This window comes from Nyctereutes procyonoides, unplaced genomic scaffold (genome assembly GCF_905146905.1).
Source record: "Nyctereutes procyonoides isolate TBG_1078 unplaced genomic scaffold, NYPRO_anot_genome, whole genome shotgun sequence".
NCBI lineage: Eukaryota > Metazoa > Chordata > Mammalia > Carnivora > Canidae > Nyctereutes > Nyctereutes procyonoides.
This window is the reverse complement of record NW_026575051.1, coordinates 5709391-5727364: the sequence shown is the minus strand read 5'-3', so window position 1 is coordinate 5727364 and position 17974 is coordinate 5709391.

Below are 17974 nucleotides of genomic sequence, written 5' to 3'. Positions count from 1 at the left end.
CCAGAGCTAGAACATTACAAATCACTGACACCTTCCTGTGAGTTGCCCCACACCCCACGTCCTGTGCTAAACACTATCTTGAGTTTTATGTTGAACTTTCCTTTGTTTTCAATAGTTTTAGCACCTGTGGCCAAGAGAGTAATGCTGGGCCACCGCTCTATGTGCTCTCAACCCCTCCTTGCACTTTAGGCAGGGTCTTGTGACTAGGTCTGGCCAATGAAAATGTGTGTATTCATGACATTGGTCTCTTTAGGGCTGAGGCCAAGTGAAACTCTCCAGGCTCTCTGCCCTTCCTGGCTGGGGCGAAAGTGAGGTTTCATGTTCCCAGATGATGCTACCTCAACATGGTGGAGGCTCCCCCAGCCTGGGCTCCTGACTTAGAGTTGGAGGCTTTAATTGACAAAGCCATCCAAGCACCCCTGTTATGGCTATTCTTTTTTTCTTTTAAGATTTTATTTATCTGAGAGAGAGAGAGAGAGAGAGAGAGAGAATGAGCATGAGCAGTGGAGAGGGTCAGAGGGAGAGAGATAGAGGTAGACTCTGCACTGAGCAGAAAGCCCGAGGCCAGGCTCCATCCCAGGACCCGGAGATCATGACCTGAGCCAAAGGCAGACACTTAACCCACTGAGCCACCCAGTGGCATAGCTATCTGCTATGACTATTCTTAACCATTTCTCTGAGGTACGTGTGCAAGAGTTTCTCTTGGATGTACACGTAGGAGTAGAATTGCTCACCATCATCCTGTCAGGAGAAGTGATTGAGAAACACCGCACCCAGCGTTGGGGACTGTCTGTGTTTTCGGGATTATTGGAATAAGTCCAAAACACTGAACAAATGTTAGGGATTATCATTGCTTGCGTTTTTGTGGAGGAACAAATGGATATGCAAAGTAATGAAGCACTAATGCTAGAATTTCAGATGCTAGACGCCTGAGAGTACACATTTGATGGCAAAGGGAATTGAGCTCAGTCCTCTGAGCTGGCCTTCAAAGCCCCAAGACACTCATCTCCCAGGCCCTTTAGCTTAGAATAGCCTTCTGGATGATCCCCCCAAAAAGAAGGAATTATGTGATCTTTCATTGTTTTCTTCCCTAACAAATTATCTTTAAGCGCCTCCCAAGGAAGGTGCATAGTTTATCCCCTGCATAAACTAAAGTTCTAGGAGTCTTGGGTTTGGATCTTTTGATTGCACAGCAGTGTGGAGTCTTAAAAGTGATTTTAGGATTTCAGATTTATTACCTGACTCCTTACCATCCCCACTTCACTCTCACTCCACACCCATGACTCGTACTACAGATGGGAAAAATGGAGGTGCCAGGAGGTACTGGCTTCTAGTGAGGTGACACAGGCAGAGAGTCAGGGCAGACCCAAGGCTCTGGCTGTGGCCTCACCCTCCCGTCAGCTGTTTGTCCTTGTCTTTGCTTCCCTAGGAGTCCTCAGAGTGTCACACATGGTCCTAACCCCGCCAGAGCCATTGCAGAATGCCAACAGCTGCAACCCCCAAGCCCTGAATGCTGGTGGCCCCAATCTCAGACCTAAGGAGAGACAAAATGTCCATTCCCCACATTCAGTCATTTCAAACAACCCAGCATTTGCTGTGAGAAATAATTGTCCATGTCCCCTTCTGGGAACAGGTAAGCAGCCCAGGCCTAGACTCAGGAAGAAAAGTGGGGGTGTGTATTAGAATGACACTAGCCATTATAACAAATCAACTCTCAAATTGATTTTCGAGACCCCCAAAGATGTTTATTTCTCACACATGACCACAACTAAGGTGTTCTGGTTGGCAAGTAGTCAGTGTCCGTGTGGTGATTCAGGGATTCAGGCTCTTGACTGGCTCTACCATTCCCTGGAACAACAGGATCTCTGCTTCCAGCTGGAGGAAGGAGAAAAACCAAGAAGAAGCATGTGCATCTCTTCACATCTGGCTGAGAAGTGACATGCATCAGGGCCGCCTGGGTGGCTCAGTCAGTTAAGTGCCTGCCTTTGGCTCAGATCATGATCTTGGAGTCCTGGGATCGAGCCCCAAATCCGGCTTCTTGCTCAGTGGAGAACCTGTTCCTCCCTCTCCTTCTTCTGCTCCCCCTGTTTGTGCTTGTGCGCTCTCTCTCTGGCAAATAAATAAATAAATCTTAAAAAAAAAAAAAAAAGAAGTAACATGCACCATCTCCCACCCACATTTTATTGGTGAGAACCTGTCATGTGTCCCCACCTAGATGCAAGGGTCAATGCTGTCCCTAGATAGCACAGATTTGTGATGACCTGCTAGCCATCTCTGTCACAGCAGGGGACAGAGGCACATCAGAGCCCCTCACTCTGCCCCCCATCTTCCCACAAGAGGGTCTTTTCCAGGACACCCAGCTAGCTCAGTGGTTGGGCGCCTGCCTTCAGCCCAGGGCGTGATCCTGGAGTGCCAAGATCGAGTCCCACGTTGGGCTCCCTGCATGGAGCCCGCTTCTCCCTCTGCCTGTGTCTCGGCCTCCCTCTCTGTGTCTCTCATGAATAAATAAATAAAATCTTAAAAAAAAAAAAGAGGGTCTTTTCCTGCCAAGTTTCTGGACCTTACAAGAAGAACAGTGACACCTCTGCACTGCACGAACTTAGACCTCAGTATCTTCATCTATAAAATGGGTGTTTTCCTATATGTAACCTTACAGTCTCCCTGAGATTATTGAAAAACATGAGGCAGGCCTGATGTTTTAGTAGATGTATCTACTATCTAGATGTATCTTAGTTCCCAAAGGAAGAAACCGGGACACAAAGAGACAGTGTGACTTGTCTTAAAACCACACAGCAGGACCCAGTTTCCCCTCTCTGGTACACAGGTTTGTTTTGTTTTGTTTTCACTAGCCAACATCAAAGTCTGTGAGAACATTGAAATGCAGGAAAACCCCTTACTCAGCAAATCCATCTGAAAAAGGCCCACTGGCCTAGGAGGATTACTAAGAAAAGGTCTTTTAGGGACGCCTGGGTGGCTAAGAGGTTGAGTGCCTGCCTCACGCCCAGGGTGTCATCCTGGAAACCCAGGATCGAGTCCCACTTCAGGCTCCCTGCATGGAGCCTGCTTCTCCCTCTGCCTGGGTCTCTGCCTCTCTCTGTGTGTCTCTCATGAATAAATGAATAAAATCTTGTAAAAAAAGGAAGGAAGGAAGGAAGGAAGGAAGGAAGGAAGGAAGGAAGGAAGGAAGGAAGGAAGGAAGGAAGGAAGGAAGGAAGGAAGGAAAGGCCTTTTATTGCCTGAAATAGTGGTACAGAGACACTGAAAGGTCCTTGATGGGGTTTGTGGGACCCGGCTTGGACCTGACCTGGTGGGGCATTGGGGGGATGCCGTGGTGGGGGGGCTTTCTGGGGGGACCAATCCTCCTTTATCACCGAGTAGATGCCTGATCCCACCCCCCCATTAGCCTTCGCTTCCTCCAGCTCAACCAGCTCCTCCTACTCAACCTATAGAGTGGGAGGAAAGGGAACTCTCTTTTGAAAAATATTCAGGGCACCTGGGTGGCTCAGTGGTGGTTGAGCCTCTGCCTTTGGCTCAGTATGTGATTCTGGGGTCCTGGGATTGAGTACCCGCAGGGAGCCTGCTTCTCCCTCTGCCTATGTCTCTCTACCTCTCTCTCTCTCTATGTCTCTCATGAATAAATAAAAATCTTTAAAAAAAGAAAAGAAAAGAAAATTGTTCAGATCCCACAAGCACATGGGTTTTCCCTGGCTGTGTCACTGCATCCAGGGGCTGGAGCTACCGTGTGTACCGCCTGCTTGCCGCGGCCCGCCCACCCCACGTGTGGGCAAGGTAGGCTTATTCCTCGGAATATATCTTTGTAAGGGTTAATATCATTTTAAATAGTAACCAATACAACGAAAACCATATTCCAATTTCTGGCCCAATCTGAACCTACTGAATTAGAATTTGGGCGCGGGCAGCCAGGCACACAGGTTCCCAGGGATTCTGCAAAATCTCCCCCGCTAACTGAACCATTCCCATCCTCCACCCTCACAGCTTTGGGAACCCGGATGTAGTCTAGCCATGCTCTGGAACCCCTTCCTCAGCTCCAGAAACTCTCAGCAGAAGGAGGGGTTGGGGGCAGGAGGGGTGCTCAAGCCTGGGTGAACAGAAGGCTGCCTTTTCCTCCGGGGCAGTCAGCCTCCCCAAGCCCACCCCACCCCACCCCACCCCCACACACACCTTGCAGCCCTGACCCTCCCCTCCCCCATCATTCCTTCCCCCTCCCCTCCCCCTACCATTCTCTCCCCCCACCATTCTCTCTCCCCCCTCCCCCTCCCCTCTCCATCCCCCATTCTCTCCCCCTCCCCCTCCCCTCTCCATCCCCCATTCTCTCCCCCTCCCCCTCCCCTCTCCATCCCCCATTCTCTCCCCCTCCCCCTCCCCTCTCCATCCCCCATTCTCTCCCCCTCCCCCTCCCCTCTCCATCCCCCATTCTCTCCCCCTCCCCCTCCCCTCTCCATCCCCCATTCTCTCCCCCTCCCCCTCCCCTCTCCATCCCCCATTCTCTCCCCCTCCCCCTCCCCTCTCCATCCCCCATTCTCTCCCCCTCCCCCTCCCCTCTCCATCCCCCCACCCGCCGCACAGCGTCGCGTCAGCATCTCCGGAGGCCCGCTCAGGCTCGGCCTTGCCCGGGCTAGTCCTCGGTTACATCATCCCCCGGCCTTGCCGGTGCTCGGGACGAGCCGCCCACTCACCGCTGGATACAACCGGCTAATTATATCAACCAGAGACCCAGGGCGGGAGCGTGTGGGCACTTTTCAGCTGACCCAGCCTGTTTCTACTTGCTTTGCATGATTGTTCTTGATTTTTCAAAATAATAATAACAACTACTAACCAGGAAAAAAAAATCGCCCTGGGGGCCGTGGAGCAGGCTCCCGATGCCAGAGCCCTGGGCCACCTGCTGCTCCCCGAGATACCTACTCAGCATTCTTAGTTTACAAAACCGAGAGCAAGTCTCTCAACTCCCCAAGACTCCCCAAATCGGGGCTCCGGAGCCCAAGCGGCTCTGAGGACGGAATATGCTGGAATCAGCAGAATCAGAAAGACAAATATTGTCTTGACGGCATCCACAACCGTAGCACAGTGATTTCAGTTTTTTGAAATCTTTAAAATTCTATTTGTAGTTTACTCAGAAGTGCAGTTTCGCCTTTCCATAATTTCCTGTATTTATTTTTTTTAGGAGACAATGCATTCACATGGTTCATAGTCAAAAGTTGCAAAATAATATGCAGGGAAAATGTTCCATCCTATCTCTGCCTCGCAGCCACGCATTTCCTTCCCAGGCACTGCAGCTGGGAGCTGTGTCTCTTGCCAGTTAGACCATGAACATTCAGGTCCACAGCCCTTCATCCAAAATCCTTAGGGACAGATTGGTTTCAGAATCCAGAACTTTTCAGGTGTCAGACAGGTACTGAGGTGCATATACAAGTATTTAGTAACACCTCCTCCCCCGACCCCCTGTAGGTTCTGTATAGGATGACTCATTGCCCAGATCTGAGCCCTGGAAGTTCCATCCAGACTCCAGGAACCCTGTCAATCCCAGGCAGACAGGCTGCAGGTCACTGTAGGTCAGTATAAGGTATTCACACTAATAAGGATAAGTACCAGCTGCAAGTGTCTTCACACCTTTTTATCTTTTGTTTTGCTACCACATAAGTTTGCCACAAACCAAAAGAAAGATTGGTTTTCAGATGTTTTTTTGGATTTGGGGATTATGGACAAGGGACTGGAGACCTGTAAGCAAATGTGCATATATTCCTTTCACCCGCCCAAATGGAAGCACAGTGTGGGGCACCTTGCTTTTTCCCACTCAGTTTATCTTAGGTCACTACAGGGAAGGACTCCAATTCCCTTGACCACTACATGGTACTCCATCATATGGATGAACATTTTGGCTGTCTCCAGTCTTTTGTTATTACAAGTGCACATAGTTTTGTTTATTTTTATTTTTTTTTTTTTGAAGACTTATTTGAGAGAAAGAACACAGAGGGAAAGGAAGAGGCAGTCTCCCCGCTGAGCAGGGAGCCCTATGCGGGGCTCAATCCCAGGACCTTGGGATCATGACCTGAGCCAAAGGCAGGCGCTTAACCTACTGAGCCACCCAGGCACCCTACAAATGCACATAATTTTAGATGTAGCTAACATGGTAGATAGCAGAGGAAGAATTGATCTTCACTTCTTTTTTTTTTATTAAAGATTTTTATTTATTTATTTGAGAGAGAAAGAGAGAGAGAAAACAGCATGGGGGGGGGCAGAGGGAGAGAGAGAATCCCAAGCAGACCCCTTGCTGAGCAGGAAGCCTGATGATTCAGGGCTCAATCCCAGGACCTGGAGATCATGACCTGAGCAGAAGGCAGACACTTAACAAACTGAGCCACCCAGTTGCCCCTTTGTTTTCATTTTGAATGATTCTTTGTGACCAAAAGTTTAAGTACAAGTCTGCTCAAGAATGAGGTGAGAGACCAGACCTGCTGAGGTCTCTCAGACCTCCTGCACCTGTCCAACCACTTAATGTCATGAAAAGGCATTAAGAATGATTTTGTTCCAAGCAAGGAAAGAAAATACATTACTACTGTACTAGGGTTCTCTGAGAAACAGAACCAAATTTCATATACATATATATATGTATATGAAATTTGTATATATATATACAGGTATCCCTTGCTTTTCAAAAGCTTGTGCTACCACGCTTTGTTTTTATGAAAGACCTACGTTCATACCTGTTTTTGCTAACTAAAGGAAATCTGAAGAGGACTGTCACTTTTACAGAAAAGAGGCTAAAAGTGAAAATAGCCTTCTGGTGTTTGATCTGCAACCAGCTGTTCCAGAGGTGGCCAAATGGAGCAGTGAGAGTGGCGCCACCAAGCTCCTTCTCTGGGAACTACACTCAGCATCTCAGCATCAAGCCGCCATAGCTTTGAACCGTGAACATCCGTGCTTTGTCTCGGTGTATTTGGTGCATCCATTAGCAAGATGTGTCCTAACATATCTGAAAAGCCTAAGAGAGGTTTATTTGGGGCCTGGGAACACTAAAAAACATTTCCATATAAGTTAATGGCAAGTGCTTCTTCACTTTACACCATTTCAACTTTTAAGTTTTCATAGGAACACTCTACTTTCTGTGTATATATGTACAGACACAGGCAGACAGAGATAGAGAGGTTTATTGTAAGGTATTGGGGTTTTGTGCTTTTAGAGGGGGTGGGGCTGACAAGTCCATAATGTAGGGCAGGCTGGCAATTTCAGCAAGAGTTGTAGTCTTGAGTTGGAAGGTCCTCCAGAGGCCGAATTCCTTTCTTTCTTGGAGTGGGGGTGGGAGCCTCAATCTTTTCTCTCTCTCTCTCTTTTTTTTTTATATTTTTTTTCTTTATTTATTTATGATAGTCACACAGAGAGAGAGAGAGGCAGAGACACAGGCAGAGGGAGAAGCAGGCTCCATGCATCGGGAGCCCGACGTGGGATTCGATTCCGGGTCTCCAGGATCGTGCCCTGGGCCAAAGGCAGGCGCCAAACCACTGCGCCACCCAGGGATCCCCTCAATCTTTTCTCTTAAGCCTTCAGTTGACTGGATGAGGCCCAACAACATTAAGGCAGGTAATCATTTTTACTCAAAGTCTCTTGATTTATATGTTAATCACATCTGAAGATTTTATTTGTTTGAGAGAGAGAGAGAGAGAGAGAGAGACTAAGCAGGGGGAGGGGCACAGGCAGAGGGAAAGAGACTCTCAAGCAGAGTCCCCACCGAGCCCAGAGCCATGGGGCTCCATCTCACAGCCCTGAGATCATGACCTGAGCTGAAGTCAAGAGTCAGACGCTTTACCCACTGAGTCCCCCAGGTGCCCCAGATGTTAATCACATCTAAAAGATACCTACTTAGCAACTCTAGACTGATGTTTGACCAAACTACATATTGAGTTGAAAAAAAATTAAATATCATACCCAATACCCCAACTCTTTAGCTTTGAGTGTCTGTCAGGGATGGGATGTGAAACTTCCCAGAGTTAATAGTCCCAGAGAAGACAAAACTGGGGAACATGAAACAATCACAGAGTATGAAGCATCTAGCGTGGGATAAATTGCAAGGTTCTGAGCACAGCCTGATAAAGAACCCTCAAAAACAGTTGAGAAAGCCAGAGATACACTGGAAGGTCATGCCTAACTCTGAAACAAGCAAACTTGTTCTCCTGTTAATTTTGCTCATTTTTTTTTTAATTTTTTTTTAACTTTTTATTTATTTATGATAGTCACAGAGAGAGAGAGAGAGAGGCAGAGACACAGGCAGAGGGAGAAGCAGGCTCCATGCACCGGGAGCACGACGTGGGATTCGATCCAGGGTCTCCAGGATCGTGCCCTGGGCCAAAGGCAGGCGCCAAACCGCTGTGCCACCCAGGGATCCCAATTTTGCTCATTTTTAAATAAGAACATAAATCTTTAATAAAGTGGACCAGCAGAGCAGCATTAATAAAGCCTACATATAAGGAGAACACAGCTCTCAATAAAGAACACAGGTATGATAGGAATCCTCTCTCCCTGATCTGTGACTATTCATCAGTTTCAGCTTCTGGAAGTCTCCAGACTTAACACGTTTTCCCAACAAGTCCTATAGTCAAGTTCCTAAGCTGCCAACCACTCTGGGATTTCAGAGGCTTGTTGTTCCACATAGATTCAAAAGGCCTTCTAGCTTCTGCCTGCCAAGGGCTTTGCTCCAAGAACTAAGCCATTTTTCTGCTGGTTTACCTTGAGAACAAAGCAGATCCAGAGTGTAGTCATTCACTCATTCATTGATTCATTCATTCATGACATTACCACAGGTAGAGGCTTTGGCTGCAAGAAGAGATAAGTACTATGCACAGGAACAAAGGAAAATAGGTTCACATGGTAAAAAATCCCACCTGGATAGATCTCAGTGACCAGACTGAGTTAGAGAAAGGGGCTAGATTTTATCAGAAGTCTCAATTAGGAGCCCCCCTTCCTAAAATTAAGGGAGGACCCAGGTGGTGCTGAAATTTATGGAATGATAGAAAGAAAAGAACACACAATTATAAAGATAATATGGCCAGGCACTTCCCATGCAAATAAGTCCTGGAAGGCTCCTTCCATTAGCTTCAGAAATCTACAGTGTTTATAGCTAAATAAAGATGAAGGAAGTAGTGGTGTAGGTGCAAGGACTGAAACCTCGGGAGCTACAGTTTTAAAATTTAAACAACCAAGGTGGGATGCCTAGGGTGGCTCAGTGGTTGGGTTGAGCGTCTGCCTTTCTGCCTTCAGCTCAGGGTGTGATCTCAGAGTTTCAAGATCAAGTCCCACATCGGGCTCCTGTGTGGGAGCCTGCTTCTCCCTCTGCCTATGTCTCTGCCTCTTTCTCTGTGTCTCTCATGAATAAATAAATACATAAATCTTTTATAAATGAATGAATGAATGAATGAATAAATAAATAAATAAATAAATAAATAAATAAATAAATAAATAACCAAGATGCCTGGGTGGCTTAGTCAGTTAAGCATCTGCCTTTGGCTCAGGTCACGATCCCAGGGTCCTGGGACCAAGTCCTGGATCGGGCTCCCTGCTCAGCGAGGACTCTGCTTCTCCCTCTGCCCCTCCGCCTGCTCAGACTCGAGCATCTGCCCTTCCCCCAGCCCCTCCTCACAAAAATAAATAAATAATATCTTTAAAAAATAAGAAATAAAACTTAAAGGACCAGAAGAATGTGGGCTAGAGGAGAATGCAAGAGAAGCCAGACAGAGTGCGTGGGGCCATCCTGCAGTGCTCAGCTCAGCCCATCTCAGTATTCTGGACCCCCCAGTGGGCTCTACCTGGGGCGCTCTGGTGGGTGGTGCCCCAATCCCTGCCTCACCCAGTGGTAATAAGAATACCACCAACAACAACAATTAGTACTCTAACAGCTGACACTGGGCACTTTCTATGTGCCCGTCACTATTTTAAGTACTTTATCCACAGCTACTCTAATTTTCCTAACAACTCTATGAAGCACCATTAGTTTCATCCCCACTTTCAAGATTAGAAAACTGAAGTAGAAACAGATGAAATCATCTGCCCAAGGCAAACAGAGAGAGAACAAGGATCTGAACCCAGACAGGCTGGCCCCAGAGGCAAAGCTCTTACCCACTAATAGCAGTAAAGACAACAGTTACATGGTGATGACTTCTAAGTGTTCACATGTATCAGCTCAACTAATTCTTACAGGTATTATTATTACTCCATTTTATAGATAAGGCAACCAATGCACAGAAAGGTCAAGGCACTCACCCAGGTCACACGGCTAGGAAGCTTTGAACCCAGGTGTTTCAATTCCAGAGCCACATTGTTGTGCACAGAGCGGAACCCCTGTGGCATGACTGGCTTTAAGGGTAATCTTAGAGCAGCAGTTATGGCTTACATTTCTCTGCATTATGTGTAGTGCCAACACTGTAGAATTTGATAGGCACTCTGGAAGTGTTCGATGAGTCTTTATCTAAAATAACTCTTTCTGATAGGTATGACAATCATGCTCCAAGTTCATTATAGAAAATCTGGAAAATACAGAAAGGCTCCAAGAGGAAATGCAAAGTCATCCTCCCTACAGCAAGGATAACCACGGCTAACATTCTGATATCTTTCCAGCCAGCATTACAAAATAGGGATCCCATTCTATGTTCTGTTTTGAAACCTTTTTTCCCACTTATCAATACATCGCTAACACTTTCCCACGACCTTACATTTTCTTCGGCAACTTCCAGAGAGAAATAATCTGTGATTGCTCAAGTGTCGTGATCGGGATGCTGCCAGCAAGGAGCCAGAATGTCCCCCACAAACAGCTCTCTCCCACCAACCCCCCCACCACCACCACCACATAAGCCCACCATATACATTTGATCCTCTGTACCTCCCTGCCTCTCTGGAAAGTTCATGGCATTCTCTCTGTCTTACTCTTGGACTCAGGGTCTCCTCCACCTCTACCCAGGGTGTATCCCCATCCTTCTCAATCCTGTCCGCATGCCTCTATGATCCTGCTTTCCCCTCTCCAGGTCACTCTACACCTTTTTCATATCTTCCCTCAGCCATGATCAAACTTCCCCATCCTGTGCCCCATTCCCACAGAACTTGCTATAAACAATCCAACTCCACCAGCAAGCTGGCATTAGGCAATGTCTGTTGCAATGCACAGAGTGACAGCAAAGACAACAGCTGGAAGCTGCAGCGTGGGAGTCTGTCTCAGGGACACAGGTGCATTTTGAGCAGAGGCCTTCCGAGCCCAATGCCTTTACCTAAAAGAGATCTCTGGTGGTGTGATTTCAAGCTACCAGACAGGGCCTGTGAGAGCTCTTTTGGTGCAGGGAGCTCTTTTGATGTATTTTAAACTCCAACAGGGAACAGGGAGGCGGAGGCCTAATCCACCCTAAGGGTGGGGCGGCCTGGGCGCCTTGCCCCATTAGGACGGAATGAAAGGCTTTTGAAGGTGGTGGCTTAAGACAGGTGGCTTCTTGATTGTAGCCACAGTGTCTCAGCCAGGATGGGGGAAGAAGGGGGACTGTGCAGACAGCTGGCAGGAGGGGGAAGCCTGGGTGGGGTGATCCAGGAGATGGGACTGCTTCCAGACCTGCTTGGCCTGACCTATGCTCTGTGACTTCAGGCAGGTGCCTGTGCTTCTCCAGCAATGATTCTGGTGTCATAATAGTACGTACGCTACCTACCTCACAGGTTTTGTGAGATGAGATAACTCCAGTAAAAGTGTTTTGCCAAGGGTAAAACCCCAAAGTCAGGTGTAGTTAGGCTTCTCTCTTTTTTTCTTCAAGGTGCAGACAGCAACTTCGTTTTTTAAAAAGATTTTATTTATTTATTCATGAGAGACACACAGAGAGAGACAGAGACATACGCAGAGAGAGAAGCAGGCTCCGGATGCAGGCCTCGATGCCAGGACCCCCGGATCACCACCTGAGCCGAAGGCAGACGCTCAACCACTGAGCCACCCAGGTGTCCCAGCAACTTCATTTTTTAGGCATTTCCTCCTACAGACAAGTCAGAGGATGGAACTTAGTGCTCAGAAAGCCACACCCGAGTCCCCTTAGCTCTGGGTTTCTGCAGCCCCCAGGGAGTGTGATTATTCATGTTTGTGCAGTGGGTGTTAGTGGGGGACTCACTGGTACATTTGGGTGTTGTGTGTGGGGTCATGCTGCTGAGCGTGTGAAGATGTGCTATGGGTATGTGTAGGGCTTGCATAATGTGTTGCATTTAGTGTGGTGTGGGTAATGCCTGCGTGTCGTTTGTGTGTAACGTGGCTTTTCCTTTTTCGTCAGAGGCTTAAGCGTACGTTCTGTGTCTGGTGTGGTGTGGGACGTACGCGTGTACCTGTGCGAGGAGCGACTGTGCGTCGTGGATGTGAGGGACTGGAGGAATCCCTACAAAACGCATGGGGTTTGCCGCGGTGGCTGTGCAGGCGGCGCACCAATGTGCGCGCTGCACGTGCGCGTCGGGGGCCTAGGTCCCTGGCGAGCGCCGGGCCGAGCAGACGCCCGCAGCTGCGGTCTGCGCATGCCCCGAATGCCCCGAGGGCCGCGAGCCGCGGACTTGGCTCGGCGTGGGGGAGGTGCGTCCTTTGTGGGGTCGCGCGCGGAGGGGTCGGCCGGCGCTATCTGTGCCGGGGGTACGCGCAGCTCGGGTGGGGTGCGTGGTAGGAAACCGGGACCTCGGCGGAGGGGCCGGGGGCGGGGGCGGGGCCGGGCTCCCACGGCCGGGGCGCTCCGGGCCGACTTCACGCCGCCGCGGCCGCGCTCCCGGGAGGCCCGCAGGGGATTCTGGGAAGCGGGGCCGCGCCCGCCGCAGGGGCCGCCGGGAAGCGGAGGGGGCGGGGGCGGGGGCGGGGGCGCTGCGAGTGCGCGCGGCTGGGCGCTCGTCTCGGCACCTGCCGGGCCGGGCGCGGGCGCGGGCGCAGCCCCAGCCCCGGGGTGTCTAGCATCCCGCCGCGCGTGCACCCTTGATGACGGCTGGCGGTCGGGCGCCGGCGCCGTGCCCCCTGCTTGCGTGTCCCGGGTTAGTTCTCAGCCCCACGCACAGGTGAAGGACCTGAAGCTCCGAGAGGTGAGGGACCCTGGCGCACTCGAGTCCCTCCCGCCCCAGCTCGCTGCGAGTGACCTTAAAGCGAGAAGAACGCCATAGGGAAGTGGGACTCTCTGGTCAGCGACCGTGACCCTGAGTGTCTCCAAAAACCTGTCGCGAGGTGCTTGCCAAAATCTCTCCTAAGACCTTCCAGAATTTCTAGTCCAGGATGGAAAGGGGAGTCTGGGTTTAGGACCATCAAGCAAAGCGGGAAGCATGAAGATGTTGGATAAGCTCGTAGGGTAAAATATGATACTTCCCAGAGTGGATGCAGTCCAGGAATAAGGAAGCGGATTGTCCAGAATTAGGTTTGCAACTCATTGTGGAGTGAAGAATCAACGTCTCCTCTTAAACTCCGCATGGTCAGGGCACTGGGTGGCTCAGCGGCTGAGCCGCTGCCTTCCGCTCAGGTCGTGATCCTGGGGTCCCGGGATCGAGTCCCACATCGGGCTCCCCGCAGGGAGCCTGCTTCTCCCTCTGCCTGTGTCTCATGAATAAATAATTAAATAACAAAAAAATCTTAAACTCCACATGGTTATAGCTCACATCTGCTTTTGGTGGACCTACTTCCTCCTCCACCTTCTCCTCCCCACCCCCATCGTTCCTCATTCCTTGCTCTTCTTCCATAGTATCCTGTGTATTTGGTCTATTAAGTTGAATCATATGAAATTGCTCCTTATGGAGATCAAAACTTGCAATTTTGTGTGTTCGACCTAATAATATATTTTGGAAAGTTCTTTTCTATTTTACGACATGCAGGGGAATTGTTCGCATTTGATTAGAGTTGCAGGAATCCTGAGATTCTCACGGATTGCAGCAGCTTGAATTTAGGTATTAGGACTAGAAACGTGGCCTCTAATGGACTGGAGCCAGCTGGTACTGGCTCCTCAGGTGATTGTTAAATATTCAGGAATTCTGCAAGCCAATTGTTAAACCATTGGTAGCTTGAAATTGGTCGTGTAGACAGTGTGTACACCATGGAAATTGCCTTCCCTCCCCATCCTTCTGGGATCCAGTTTACCAACACACTATTGGCTGTCTGGCTTATCTTGGGCCAAGTGAAGTCACAGTGAAATCCGCTTCCCCAGGACCAGATAGATCCTCCAATTGAAATCAAGACTGTGGGAAGAGTGGAATGGATGCTGGGAAGACAGCCAATAAACTCAGTGGTTGTGGGAGAAAACAGAAAACTTGAGGATGAGCTATCACAGTTCCTAATTATAGTTCACTTTAGTTAATATTTATCAAGCATTTATCATGTGCCAAGCACTGTTTGACACACTTTATATGTGTTAACTCATTTGATCCCCACAATGACTTTATGAAGTGGATATCATTAATATCTCTTTTTTACAAACTGAGGTTCACAGAGGCTAAGCAACTTGGCCAAGGCTATATAGATAGCAGTAGAGCTTGGCTTTGACCCTAGGCTGTTTAGGACATATCCTCTGTGTTATGTATAATCTGCTAAATTATGCTGCAGTAAAACTTCCCAAATCTCATTGTCTTCCAATAATAAAGGTTTATTCTTGCTCATGTTCCATGTTGGCTGTGTGTCAGCTCTGGTTCTAGGACCCAGGCTGAAGGAGCAGCCCTATTCTGGCCCTTCCCCAGAGAAAAGAACAATTCTAGTAAGTGATGATTCTTAAGGTTCAAATAACATGTAGCATACATTACTTCTTGTCACATTCTATTGGTCAGGACACATCATATGGCCAAGCCTGGCTCAATGGGGGAAGAAAAATAGATTTCCCTCCCTCTCACGCATTGCAAGTCACATGGCAGCATTCTCAGCAGTGAATAATTGGGAGCTATTTTAGGTTAGGTTCCCCAGAAGTAGACTCTGAGTCAAGGGTTTGTGGATAAGTGATTTACTAAGGATGTGTTCCTGGGAGAATCCAGAAAAGGAGTAGGTGAACAGAACAGGGAATGAGACAAAGCTAAGTAAGGGTATAATATCAAGCAAAGTCCTGGGCTGAGCCTCACCCTGTAGGGGATTCTGGAGTGTTAATTATACCTCAGAGTCTACCCAGCTCAAGGCAAGGGAGCTAGGCTTTCTTATTTCCACAGCTGTCAGTCATTGGCTAAGGGCTGCTCCAGGAGAGCATAAGCAGTGGAACAGCTTTGACTTTCCGAACCTGGGTGAAGCGACTCCAGTAGCCCTGGAGCAGTCCTTAAAAAGAAGCATACATGTGTGGATCTTAGAAACAAGATCACACAGAAATTAGGAGGAAGACCAGAACCCGAAAAGAGATCTGAGAAGATCTGGGCAGAGCACCAGTAATGTCTGCTAAAGAAACATTAATGCCAAAAAATGAAATAAATAAATAAATAAATAAAAGAAACATTAATGCCACCTGCCACACTGCCTCTACTTTACACTTTTATTTTTACATCAAAGGCACGACATTGTTTCTCCTATGTTTAGTGGCATGCCTTTGACGCACAGATTTAGAAACCACAGGTTTCTAACACTGAAATCTTTCTAGAGTGAAGAAAAATGTGTGCAGCACTGCAAAGCTATTCTGGTAGTAATCACTCAGAGTTAGCTCAGCCATAGGTTAAGAGCTCAGTGTCCAAATAAGATTGCCCTACTCAGACCCCAGCTGCCCTTTCAAAGGGTCCCCAGGCCATCCTCACTTCTGACCAGTTGGCTACAAAAACAGAGGTTCCCATGACCTTCCCTCAGGTTCCATAATTTGCTGTAATGATTTATAGAACTCAAAAAAGGGCTATACTTAATAAGTGTTTTTTTTATAAAGTATGCAAATCAGAACCAGCCAAATAGACACATAAGTGAGGTCTGGGAGGGTCCCAAAACATAGACTATCCATGCCCCATCCCTGTAGAATCAAGAGGTGCCACTTTCCCAGCACATTGATGCATTTACCAGCTAGGTGGCTCACCCAAGTTTAGGGTGTCCACAGTTTTTGTTGGGATTTCATTATATGCACATCACTGATTGAACTGAGTCTCCAGTCCCCTCCCCCCTGAGAGGGAGTTGGGCTGATACCATGTGGCTCAAATACCCAACCCTCTAATCACATGGTTAGTCTTTCTGGTGTGACCAGCCTCCATCCTGAGTCACTCATTAACATAAACTCAGATGTGGTCTAAGGACCCCACCATGATTAGCAAAGATGCTCTGCTGGGAAAATTAGGAAGTGTTTAGAAGCTCCCTTCCAGGAACCTAGGACAAAGACAAATTTCTTTTATTATATAACATGTGTCATCAGTTTAAAGATTCCTATTAAACCCCAAACATGGGGGATCCCTGGGTGGCGCAGCGGTTTAGCGCCTGCCTTTGGCCCAGGGCGCGATCCTGGAGACCCGGGATCGAATCCCACGTCAGGCTCCCGGTGTATGGAGCCTGCTTCTCCCTCTGCCTGTGTCTCTGCCTCTCTCTCTCTCTCTGTGACTATCATAAATAAATAAAAAAAAAAATTAAAAAAAAAAAAAAACCCAAACAGGGCAGCCTGGGTGGCTCAACGGTTTAGCGCCACCTTCAGCCCAGGGCATGATCCTGGAGACCCAGGATCGAGTCCTGCATCGGGCTCCTGGCATGGAGCCTGCTTCTCTCTCTGCTCCCTCCCTCTCTCTCATTAATAAATAAATAAAATATTTTATTTTATTTTTTTTTAAAGATTTATTTATTTATTTATTCATTCATAGAGAGCGAGAGAGAGGCAGAGACACAGGCAGAGGGAGAAGCAGGCGCCACGCAGGGAGCCCGACGTGGGACTCGATCCCGGGTCTCCAGGATCACACCCCGGGCTGCAGGCGGCGCCAAACCGCTGCGCCACCGGGGCTGCCCTAAATAAAATATTTTAAAACAAAATAAATAAACCCCAAACAGAATTTTTTTACACTTATTTTTTTAGTAATCTCTACAGACAAGGTGGGGCTTGAACTCACGACTCCAAGATCAAGAGTTGCATGCTCTTCCAGTTGAGCCAGCCAGGTGTCCCAAGTAGAATTTTTTTTAATTCCACAGGTAGGCATAGATGTAAGAGCAAATGCAGTATACCAAAGACAAAGAAAAAAAATCTTAAATGCAGCCAGGGAGATAAGACAGATAACTTACAAAGGTACTAAAATAGATTGTCAGCAGACTTATCTTCAGCAGCAATGGAGGCTGGAAGATAATGGAATGATATCTCCAAGAGAATTTTTTTTTAAGATTTTTATTTATTCATGAGAGACACACACACAGAGAGGTAGAGACACAGGCATAGGGAGAAGCAGGCTCCCTTCAGGGAGCCCAATGTGGGACTCGATCCCAGGACCCCAGGATCATGCTCTGAGCTAAAGGCTGATGCCCAACCACTGAGCCACCCAGATGTCCCTGCAAGGGAATTCTAAGGCAGGTTGCTCCTAAAATAATTACAGGATACTATAGTAATGCTTATGTCATCATGAGGGAAAGTTAATGTGTTATTGAATGTTATCATCCATTTAAAAACCAAAACGTCACCTGGGTGGCTCAGTCAGTTGAGCATCTGACTCTTGGTTTCAGCTCAAGTCATAACCTCATGGTTGTGAGATCATAACCCATTGGGGGGGGGTCCATGCTCAGCAGGGAGTCTGCTTAAAGATTCTGTCCCTCTGCCTCTCCCCCACCATTGCACATGAGCTGCCTTTCTCTCTTTCTAAAATAAATAAATCTTAAAAAATATATAACTAAAACCGAAACAGAGGCACCTGGCTGGCTCAGTTCATGGAGCATGTGACTCTTGATCTCGGGGTTGTGAGCTCAAGCTCCACATTGGATATAGAGATTACTTAAAAATAAAATCTTTAAAAAATTTTAAAAATAAAACCCAAAACATTATTTTAATAATTTCAGACAGAACTCATTTCAAAGTATATCATGCCATCC